The sequence below is a fragment of the Panthera leo genome, chromosome F2 (assembly GCF_018350215.1).
Source record: "Panthera leo isolate Ple1 chromosome F2, P.leo_Ple1_pat1.1, whole genome shotgun sequence".
NCBI classification, from domain to species: Eukaryota; Metazoa; Chordata; class Mammalia; order Carnivora; family Felidae; genus Panthera; species Panthera leo.
Window position 1 is genome coordinate 72201351 of NC_056695.1, and position 10873 is coordinate 72212223.

A 10873-nucleotide genomic window follows, 5' to 3' on the forward strand; every position below is an offset into this window, starting at 1 on the left:
TTTTTTCTTAGCGTTTATTTTTGAGAGAGAGCACGTGTGCACGCGTGCACGTGCGAGGGTGGGGAGGGACCGAGAGAGAGAGGATCTGACGCGGGCTCCGCGCTGACAGCAGAGAGCCCGACGCGGGGCTCGAACTCACAAATCGTGAGATCGTGACCTGAGCCCAAGTTGGACGCTTAACTGATGGAACCACCCAGGTGCCCCCACAAATGTTTTTCTAAACCCTCTATGGGGCGCCTGGGTGGCTCGGTCGGTTAAGCGTCCGACTTCAGCTCAGGTCATGATCTCACGGTCCGTGAGTTCGAGCCCCGCGTCGGGCTCTGGGCTGACGGCTCGGAGCCTGGAGCCTGCTTCCGATTCTGTGTCTCCCTCTCTGTCTGCCCCCCGTTCATGCTCTGTCTCTCTCTGTCCCAAAAATAAATTAAAAACGTTGAAAAAAAAAAAAAATTTAAACCCTCTGCCCTGTCTCCTTTGCTCAGCAGCTCTGTCAGGTAGATTGGGAGGAAGCCCTGTGCCCATTTTGCAGCCAGGATAATTGAGTTGTGAAACATTTTAAGTCGCAGCAAGGGACACATAGACAGCTGTTAGAAATATTTAGGGAAAACCCACGAATTGGGTGGCGGGAGGAAAGAAGGAGGTAAAGTGGGCAAGAGAACTGGAGACATGAGACGGGCCAGCCACTCTGAGAAATGCTCCCGAGAAAGGTTTGGGAATCACATTCTTGTCTCTGTAACGCATCAGCCACAGCTCAGCATTTATTGAACGTTCACCGTGTGGCAGGCACTGTGCTAAGCCCTGTAACCAAATCCTTGATTTAATCCTTACATCTGCCCGGTGCCGTGGGCTTGATTACTACTCCCTCCCTGTTCACAGGAGGGAGCTGAGTGAGACCCAAGGGGGTAAATGGAGAAGCCAGTAGTCGAAAGTCAAAGCTTACACTCCGTCACTGGGCCATTCTCACTGCTGACAGTGGCCCACACGTGTGGGCCAGTGACTGTCCTATCAGACCTGCTGGGCCCTGTGGCAGGGCATTAGTGTGGATGGGCAGGAGCTCAGAGTCCCATGTAATGGGGAGAGGAGCCCAGGCTTGTGGAGGTATCTGTCACACGGGTTGGGAAAGAAGGTATAGACTGGGTACCAAAGTGCTGTAAGGATCTAGACTAAGGGTGACAAACTTTTCCTGTTAAGGGCCAGACAGGAAATATTTCAAGCTTTGCAGGCCATATAGTCTCTATCACAACTACCCCACGTATAATATGCAAATGAACGAGCGTGGCTGTATTCCAATAAAACTTTATTGACACTGAAATTGGAATCTCATATGATTTTCCTATGTCATGAATACTATTTTTCTTTTCTGTTTATCGGTTCCTCTGCTGTCTCCTACTCATTGAAAAATGCAAAAACCACTCTTAGCCTGAGGCCGTGCAAAACCAGGCAGGGGAACGGATTTGGCCAGGGGGCCGTGGTTTGCGGAAACATCTGAGGACTTGGCCCCGTTGGAGGCTATCGGAGAATATGGCCAGGGCGCGACACTTTCCATTAAAACTGTCACAGGAGCACAAGGGGGCCACGTGAGTGCTGTGATTTCTGACGAGTGCGTTTCGTGTAGCAAATCCCCGAATGACCTGGCCTTCATGATGGCACCGTGATAAGTGACACAGAGGTTCTGCCTTAGGAACCCTGAGCCGGGTGTGCAGATAAATGCGCCTTCCTAGAGCTCTTGCTGTCAGGAACACCCCGGTTCCGGGCACCTGCTAAGGGGTCCAGCAGCTGTGCGTGGTGGAGGCAGGACGGGGCTGGTCCTTGAGCCAAGCTGAGTTCCCTCTTCACGCCATTAGTTCTCAGAAGACGCCGGGGCGGTTGTGATGGAAGCCAGTCTTCCTGGAAGGAAGGTGTTTGGGCGGGAGCTGCCCGAGGAATGATGCAGTTTGGGTGGGTTACAGAGGCCTGTGATGTGTGGCACCATTGAGCAGGGGGGTGTGCAGGCTGTGGGCCGTAGGGCCTCTCTGCTCTTGAGCAGGAAGGAGGGAGCGTGAGCCCGCCCTCTCATTTTCCAGATCCATGCAGATCACCATCTTTTCCCGAGTGGCCCCCGGGGCCTGGAGAACTTGCCGGGCCCTTTGCTGGAAGTGGGGTGCTGCTTTCACGTTCCAGCACCAGCTGTGTGACCTTGGGCAAGGTGCTGAAGCCCAGTGAGTCTCGGCTTCCTCCTGTCTCCCCACGGGACGGACTGTGACCCTCTGGCGGTAGGTGGTAGGGTTGTCGGGAGGATGTAGATGGGACAGTGCAAGGTGCCTCGCTCCCCGGAGATCCTCTGTGAGTGGTGGCAGCGACAGGCCACACGTCCGCCAGGCTCAGACGCCGCTGTCATCGAAGGTCACTGAAAATTTGGCCTTAAGGGACAACGTCCTTTGCCACCAAGCCTTGGAGTTAGATTTCTCCTTCTCTCTTGGCGTCCAGCCCCCGGGGAAGGTTAACTTTGTAAATTCTCTTCGAGACGCAAAATCCACCGGGCCGTCTCTGCCTCTCCCTCCCCCGACCCCATCCCTTCCTGGGGCAGACAGAAGGAACTCATCAGACATTCGAAGGCGGGAACTGCACTTTTTCAACAATTGAGACAAAAAGAAAAAAAAAAAACCGAAATTAAATCCAGCAATTAAGTTCTAATTGACAATTACTTCACTTCGTGGCTCTGTGCCAAGGTTGGGAGCCTGGCTCCCACAAATGGTGTTTTTGTGCAGACTCGGGGAGGAGGAGGTGAGGGAAACGGGGCTAAGGAGGTGATATCTGGGGACAGGGCAACAAAGGCCACTGACCCAATGCCGGCATTCTAACTGTTGGGGTGGGGGGTGGGGGCTGGGCTGGGGAACCCGAGGGCCTCTTTAGAACTAAAATGGTGAATACGGTGAACTCTGGGCTTTCTTTAAGCAAATTTTGCGTTCTAGGGAGAGCCCATCCTGGCAGGCCTGGGGTAGGCCCCCTTCTGTTCACACCTGGGGTGGGGACATTCTGTCTTCACACCTGGGGTGGGGCCCTTCTCTGTTCACACCTGAGGAGGGGGTCCTTCTCTGTTCACACCTGAGGAGGGGGCCCCTTTTCTGTTCACACCTGGGGTGGGGGCATTCTGTCTTCACACCTGGGGTGGGGCCCTTCTCTGTTCACACCTGAGGAGGGGGCCCCTTTTCTGTTCACACCTGGGGTGGGGCCCTTCTCTGTTTACAGCTGACATGTGGATCTTTCTCTGTTCACACCTGGGGTGGGGACCTTTCTCTGTTCACACCTGAGGAGGGGGAACTTCTCTGTTCACACCCGGGGTGGGGGCCCTCCTCTGTTCACACCTGAGGAGGGGGAACTTCTCTGTTCACACCCGGGGTGGGGGCCCTCCTCTGTTCACACCTGAGGAGGGGGAACTTCTCTGTTCACACCCGGGGTGGGGTCCCTTCTCTGTTCACACCTGGGGAGGGGGAACTTCTCTGTTCACACCTGGGGTGGGGCCCTACTCTGTTCACACCCGGGATGGGGTCCCTTCTCTGTTCACACCTGGGGAGGGGGAACTTCTCTGTTCACACCTGGGTTGGGGGCCCTTCTCTCTTCACAGCTGACCCGGGGACCTTCTTTGTAGACAGGGAGTTTCAGGGCCTTGTGGTTGACTCTGGGGCAAGGAGCCACGGCAGTACCCAGGCCAGGCCACCCTTCAAGGCTTCTAGAGAGCCAGGAGGGCCTTGTGAGGGTCAGCCTCCAGGTCGATCTATATTCGTACCCTGGAAGAGGTGGGGGAAAGAGAATCTGCTGCTCCGGTCAGTGGATTCCATGGGCCGCTTCTCTGCCTCTCGCCCCCTCACCCGCTCATCCATTTACTTACACGTTTGCCAACTGCCGAATTCTTCCACGAACATTTACGGGGCATCTAGAAGTTACTCTGCAAGCCAGGAAGATGGAGGGTGGACCCTGCCCTCAAGGAGAAGGGAAATGAGACCCATAGAATATGACCTGGTATTTACTGAGTACCTGCTGTCCCAGTCAGCTCCGGCTGCCGTAGCAAAATACCACAGACTGGGAAGTTAAATGACAGAAATGTATTTCTCACAGTTCTGGAGGCTGGGAAGTCCAAGACGAAGGTGCTGGCAGATTTGGTTCCTAGCGAAGACTCTCTTCTTCCTGGTTTGCAGACAGGGCCTTGCATGGAGGAGACAGAGAGAGAGAGAGAGAGAGAGAGAGAGAGAGAGAGAGGGTTCTCTGGTGTCTGTTCTTTAAAGGACACTAATCCCATTAGACCAAGGCCCCACTCTCCTGACCCCATCTAACCCTAATCACCTCCCAAGGGCCCCACCTCCGAACATCATCACACTGGGGGTTAGGGGTTCAGCATATAAATTTGGAGGAGACACAAACATTGAGTCCATAGCACCTACAATGGGCCACCCGTGGTGTTTTACCCAGGTAACTGCTAAAACCTTATAAAATCCCTCTAAGGTACATATGACTGTCGCTTCCGTTTTGCGGACGAGGAAACCAGTATTTAGGGAAGGTTAAGACGCTCCCCTCCTCAAGGTCCTAGAGTAAATCAATCTGGGACGTCCGAGACTAGAATCCAACTAAGTTTTGATTCAGAAGCCTGTACCTTTTCATGACCTGCAGGTAGAAAGCGATACGTGTCCCAGGAGAGATGAAGTCACATCATGAGTCATGGAAACACAGATACAAACAAAAACACTCGGTATCCCAGCTCTCCCCCTCCTCTCGGTGGAGGAGTTAAAGGCAACGTGGGAAAAACAAAGATGTGTTCCTGGTGCCACCGCTGAGGAGGGTGGCAGGTTTGACCCCTCTGGTAGGAGCCCCCGCACCTTGGCTGAGCATTTGGGGCAGCAACACGGGGCGTCCCGGGCTTGCACCAACTGAGACCCCGCCACGTCACCCAAGTGTGCCAAAATCACGCTCCGGTGGGTTGCCAACGATGAAGAATTGCTCGGGAGGGAAATTCCACATTATACGTTGCAGCCAAGACAAGAGTTCCGGAACCCCAGCTATAAAATAAATCAAACACAGGCGTAACCACCGCCTGCACCGTTCAGAGGAATCTTCCAGATCAGAGCCACAGAGGGAAGTGGAAGGGGAATGGGCCTCTGAGTCTCTTCAGTGATCGTCTTGCTGCCCCTACATTCCTGCTGCTGCCTCTTCTCCAGATGAGCTGATGCTCAGCCACACGGCACTGGGTCCCCCCACTGCCCCCCCGAGCCCCGAACCCCGTCCTCCCAGATGCTCCTCCTCTGCTTGTCCACCTGGCAAGCTCCTTCTTCAAGGGCCTGCTTGAGAATCACCTCCCTTGGAAAGCCTTTCTCAACCACATCCTTCCCCAAGACCATGCATTGCTTCTTTTCCTATAATCAGCCCCAGGGCACAGCCTTCGAGGTCACGGGCTGAGCCAGACCCGGGCCAAATCCCAGCTCTGCTACATTCTCTGTGAACGTGGACCTGGGATCTCACTTCTCTGAGCCTCCGTCTCCTTCTCTGTGAGCTGGAGGTAATTCCGAGACCCCACGGGGCTGCTATTCTCAGCGGAATGCTTCTTGAGCGTCCCCTGCGTGCCAGGCATCGTGCTAAGCTGCGAGGACACCGTGGCAAACAAGACGGGCGGTGTTTTCTGAGGCGTTGATGGGGTAGTTTATGAAACGGGCTGAGCACCGTTCCTGAAACTTAGGATAAGCTCAGTAAATCGGTCGTTAGGATCATGGTCCCGCAGGATTTTGTGCAGACTTCCGCTGTGAGACTTTTTGCACCGTCCTGGAATTCCTGGTGCGTATGCGTTCTCCTGTGCAGGTGGTGAGCACCCCCGTGTAGGGACGGTGTCGTCTCTGGCTCCGTTTGCCCAGCGCCTGTCCAGCTCCTGCCTCACTGTAAGCTGTACCGTCACGCTTTGTTGCCAGAGGGTGTGATTGAAGATGGTGACCCAGGAACCAAACAGCAATTTGGTTACAGAGGTGGCCAGCAACCTGAGGTCCAAAGGCAGTGGGTGCAGCGACCGTCCTCAGGAGACGAGGGTCACTAAATTTTCCCATGGAGTTTGTCCTGCTGCCAAAAGGGAATCGCTTTTCAGAAAATTTGGAACGGGTCGGGAGCCTGGGCGGCTCGGTCGGTTAAGCGTCTGACTTCAGCTCGGGTCATGATCTCATGGTTCGTGGGTTCGAGCCCTGCGTCGGGCAGTTGCGGATTCTGTGTCTCCCTCTCTCTCTCTGCCCCTCCCCTGTTCCCATCCTGTCTCTCTCTCTCTCTCCAGAATGAATAAACATTTAAAAAAAGTTAAAAAGAAAAACTGGAATGAGAGTGAATTTCCGCGTCCCCTTTTTTCTCTCTGGCTCCCGCCCCCTGAGATGTTGCACGTCTGGATTAAACCAAAGCTGGGTTTTCCAGTTCCCTCCTCCAAACAAAGCTCTGAGACAGACAGAAAGAGAGAGAGAGAGAGAGAAAGGGAGGAGGGGAGGGAGGGAAAAGGAACAGGCAGTGAGAGAAGGGGTGAGGGGGTGTTGAAGGGAAGGAAAGGGAGACACCGGAAGGGTACAGGGACGGGGAAAGGTGACAGCAAACACAGCTTACCTGGGAGGGTGCACTGGATGGCCGCTTTCCGCAATCACTGCTCTGCCCCGGTACAGTCCCCCTTCTCTCTCCCTCTCCTCTCCCGGGGCTGTGATGACATCTCCTCGCCGAGCTCCCAGCCTCCAGGCCTGCCCCGCTCCAGACCATCCAGCACCTGCTGTCCTTAGAACCTTTCCGTGGATATCCGTCCTTTCTATGGTAATCTAATGGCGTCATCCTCTGCTCTCAAGAGTCCTCAATGGCTCCCCAGTCCCCTGAGAATCAAGCCAGGGCTCTGTGGAATTTCATTTAAGACCCTCAGTGCTCTGGTTCCTGACTCTGGCCATCATTTATCCCATTGTCATTGCCAAACCTCCACCCTCCAACCACCCTGCCCTATACCCTGTGCTCCTAGCATCCTGAAGTTCCCGTAGCTCCCTGATTGTGTTTCTTGGTTCTCCCTTCCCTTTTGGCAGACATCTACTTATTTTTCAAGATTCTGTCCAGACATTACAGTCTCCAGGAAGCCTCTCCCGACTCCCACACCCCTGGCTCCCTGGATGATTATCCACTGGAAGCAGTACAGACTCCCCTCTCGGCTCTGGCCACACTCGAGTGCACTTTGTCACCGTAGCTAGCCCTTCCCGGGCGCCTACTGGCCATCAGCGTTGGACTAAGCACCTTACATCATGATGTAACTCGAGGTCTCAAAACCACCCATGACGTAGGTGTTGCTGTTCCCATCTTCATTTTAAGAAGAGGGCGCTAAAGGACCAGCAAAAGTGATTAACTTGCCTGGGATCACACAGCCAGTGAGTTCAGAGTTGACATTTGAACCCAGGTCTGTCCAATTCCAAAGCCCGTGCCCTTCATTTCTGTTCTCTGGAGCAGAGAACTCCAGACGGTGATCTCTTTGAGTTAGGGACGAGTTCTCTCTGTCCTTGCATCCCCAGCACTGAGCACAGTACTTAGCACCTAAGAAAACTTAACAAAAATTCATTGGATGGATTGGCGATGATTATGCCCATTTTCCAGATAAGGAGACCGAGGCTCAGAATTATTAAACAATGTGCTGAAGGCCACCCCACTAGCAGGTGGCTGATCTGGAATTAGGACCCAGGTCTTCTCTGTGTGCAGGTGGTGCTGACTTCACCACCCCACACCGTCCAGGGGACCGTCTCCCTCATCAGGAAAGCTATAGTTTGGAGCTTGAAACATCAGCATCGACAGTAATCACCATTATAACCACCTACAGCTTCCCTTTTCCACGGCTGACGCCAGTGCTGGACAGCATCACGGGAACAGACGCGGGGCTGTGGGAGGAGTGAACAGGCGAGGACCAGCCCAGACGCAACGTAGTCAGCAGCAGTAGCAACATGGCCTCCAGCACTGACGGCCCGCGGTGGGGGAGGTGCTGTGCTAAGTGCTCTATGAGCTCGAGCACATTGAGCCTCCATGACCAGAGGGACTGTGTGGAACACTGTTTGAAGACGGGGTAACAGAGGTGGAGTAACTTGTCTGGAGTCTGTGGAAACCCAAGTCTATCCTCTCTGGCCCTGCAGCCCATGCTCTTTGCCCTGTGCACACAGTCTTCCTTCTTGTCCGCCTTTGCCCTGCTGAAATTTGCCATCAGCTGGACAGAGCCATGGTGTCAGTTTGGCCACTGGCATCCAATGAGGGCGCCATATTGAAAGTAGAACCAATGTGCGGCTGTCGCCTCAGTGAGGAGCCCCGACTCTCCCAGGAGCCGAGGAGAGCGATAACTCGTGGGGCTCCTGCTGCTGGTCTGAATCGACCAAAAACGCCTCACGGAGGCGACACTTAGCCACCCCTGGGTAAGAGGCGATAGACAGCGTGTGGGTCTTTTGTGGCCGGGGAGATTCTTGGACAGTAAGGGGAGGACGACATTGGGAAACTATCGACAACCTCTAATCACATGTCATTTCCAAAATCTGTAGAAACAACATAACAATAAACAGACAGCAAAGAAGAGACAGAAAACGTGGCAGTTGATGCCCATCTAGTTAGACAGACTTTCCAGGGAGGTGGGAGGAGCTCAGGGCTAAGGAATGCCTTGTATCTTCTCCCCACAATGAAATAAACCAAAGTGAACTCATACACCCTTCCAACTACTCCCTGATTCCCGACATTCCCTTCTCCTGGGACACAGTCCATCTTTTCACTGTTAGAGATAGTTTTATTTTATGTTTAAAAAAAATTTTTTTTAATGTTTATTTATTTATTTTTGAGAGAGAGAGAGCAGGGCGGGGGCAGAGAGAGCGGGAGACATAGAATCCGAAGCAGGCTCCAGGTTCGGAGCCGTCAACACAGATCCCGACGAGGGGCTCACAGCCACGAGACGTGAGATCATGACCTGAGCCGAAGTCAGCTGCTTAACGAACTGAGCCACCCAGGCGCCCCACGATAGTTCATTTTCAAAACTCATGTTGTCGTCGGTGTTAAAAAGGAGAAAGGTAATGCATGTGCCTCATAAAAGAAATTCAAACAGCACAGAGAGGCATACAATGCAAAGCAAGTCTCACTCCTACTGCAATCTCGTTTCTTGAGCCCTACATTCTTCCTTAGAGCCTTTGGAGGGGGCATGGCCCCGGTGACACCTTGGTTTCTGACTTCTAGGTTCCAGAAATGTGAAAGAATAAATTGCTAAATGTTGTAATATACCTAGTTTGGGGTCATTTATTACCACACCCTGAGAAACTAATACAAAGATTGAATATGTTAACACTTGTAAGGAGATAGAACAGTGAGTGGCCATCGTTAGGACTGTATGTTTGTTAAACGAATTATTTTTTAAGAGCCTCACAGCAATTCCCTGAGATAGGTGTTATTTTTTACGCCCATTTTATTGAGGAGAAAACTGAGGCTTAGGTCAAGCGCAGAAATGAATGAGGTAACTTCCCTATTCTCTAACTCATTTTCCCAGGCTGTATAAATTTAAAATGTCTCATTCAACTAAAGCTTCCTTAATATTTTATGACACCCTTTAAACATGGACTGGGAAATAATAGAAAATCAGTCTTGTTCTGGAAAGGCCAGGCTTAAGCTGCAGAAGCCAATCAACCCCGGACCCCAGTCTCTGACTCATGCAAAGTCTGGTGTGGCTCTTCAGGGCAGCTGTCCTCTCTGCCGTGGTCCCCTGAAGGCGGCTGCCCCATTTTGTAGGACACCGTCTTAACCCATGGCTTCCATTTGGGGAAATGGAGCGTGACACATTGATGGGATTTTCGCTCCTTGGCCTGAACTGGTCACATGGGCATCAGCTTATCTGCAGCGCTTACTGGGACCTGTGGTCTTTCCAGGTGCCTAGGAAGCGGAAAATGATACAGGATTCGGTGAACATCTGGCCTTAGCTTGGTCCCGGCCTCCAGGTATTAAAGCCACGTTTTGAGATAATTTTGCTTAACAGATCTCCATTGTGGAATTGCTTTTTTTTTTTTTTTACGCTTTGTTTTTCCTTTAGTTGAGTCTCCTCCTCTTTCCCTCTCTCTTTATCCCTCAGGTAAGGAGAGTCAGAATCGCTCACTTAGGAGGCGCCTGGGTGGCTCAGGTGCTTAAGCGGCTGACTTTGGCTCAGGTCATGATCTTGTGGTTCATGGGTTCGAGCCCCGCATCGGGCTCTGTGCTGACCGCTCAGAGCCTGGAGCCTGCTTCGGATTCTGTGTCTCCCTCTCTCTGCCCCTTCCCTGCTTGTGCTCTCTCTCTCTCTCAAAAATGAATATGAGCTTAAAAAAAAAAAAAAGAATCACTCACTTACCCTTGGGTTTCACCTGATGTGGGAATGTGAGTGCCCTCCAGGAAATCAAAGGTACCGCCTCACTCTGAAGCTGAAGGAATAGCTTTTCTGTAATTACATCTAGAAGGTCAGTCTTGCGGGGAATCGATGCGGTAAACAGTAGTAAGAGGTGTGGATAATTAAGGGTCTCAATTAGAGGCGGAAACTGCATTGCCTCAGTTAAAGAGATAAATTAACATCTAAGGAAGGGTGTTCGATACAAATAGCAGATTACCCTTTTTATGCCTATAAGCAAGGGCAGTACTACGGGTATTTCTGGGAACTTGACAATGTAGGCATTTTCCCAGGGGCTGGTCCCTTGTGGGTGCTGGGGTGGTGGTAGGCAGAGATTTTCAGCAGTCCTGGATCCTTTCCGTGGGAGCTGGGATGGTGCCCGTTAAGCATTTATTAGCACTTCCTGTGTGCACAAAGAAATAGACAGGCATACTTTGGAGATACGTGGGTTTAATTCCAGACTATTGCAAGAAAGTAAATAACGCAATAAAG

At 52.3% G+C, this 10873-nt stretch overlaps 1 pseudogene; it reads right to left on the reverse strand.

Annotated features, from left to right (window-relative positions):
• LOC122210610 overlaps nt 1-5596 on the reverse strand; it is a 42270-nt pseudogene extending 36674 nt beyond the window's left edge.
• Nucleotides 5597-10873: the final 5277 nt, after the last annotated feature.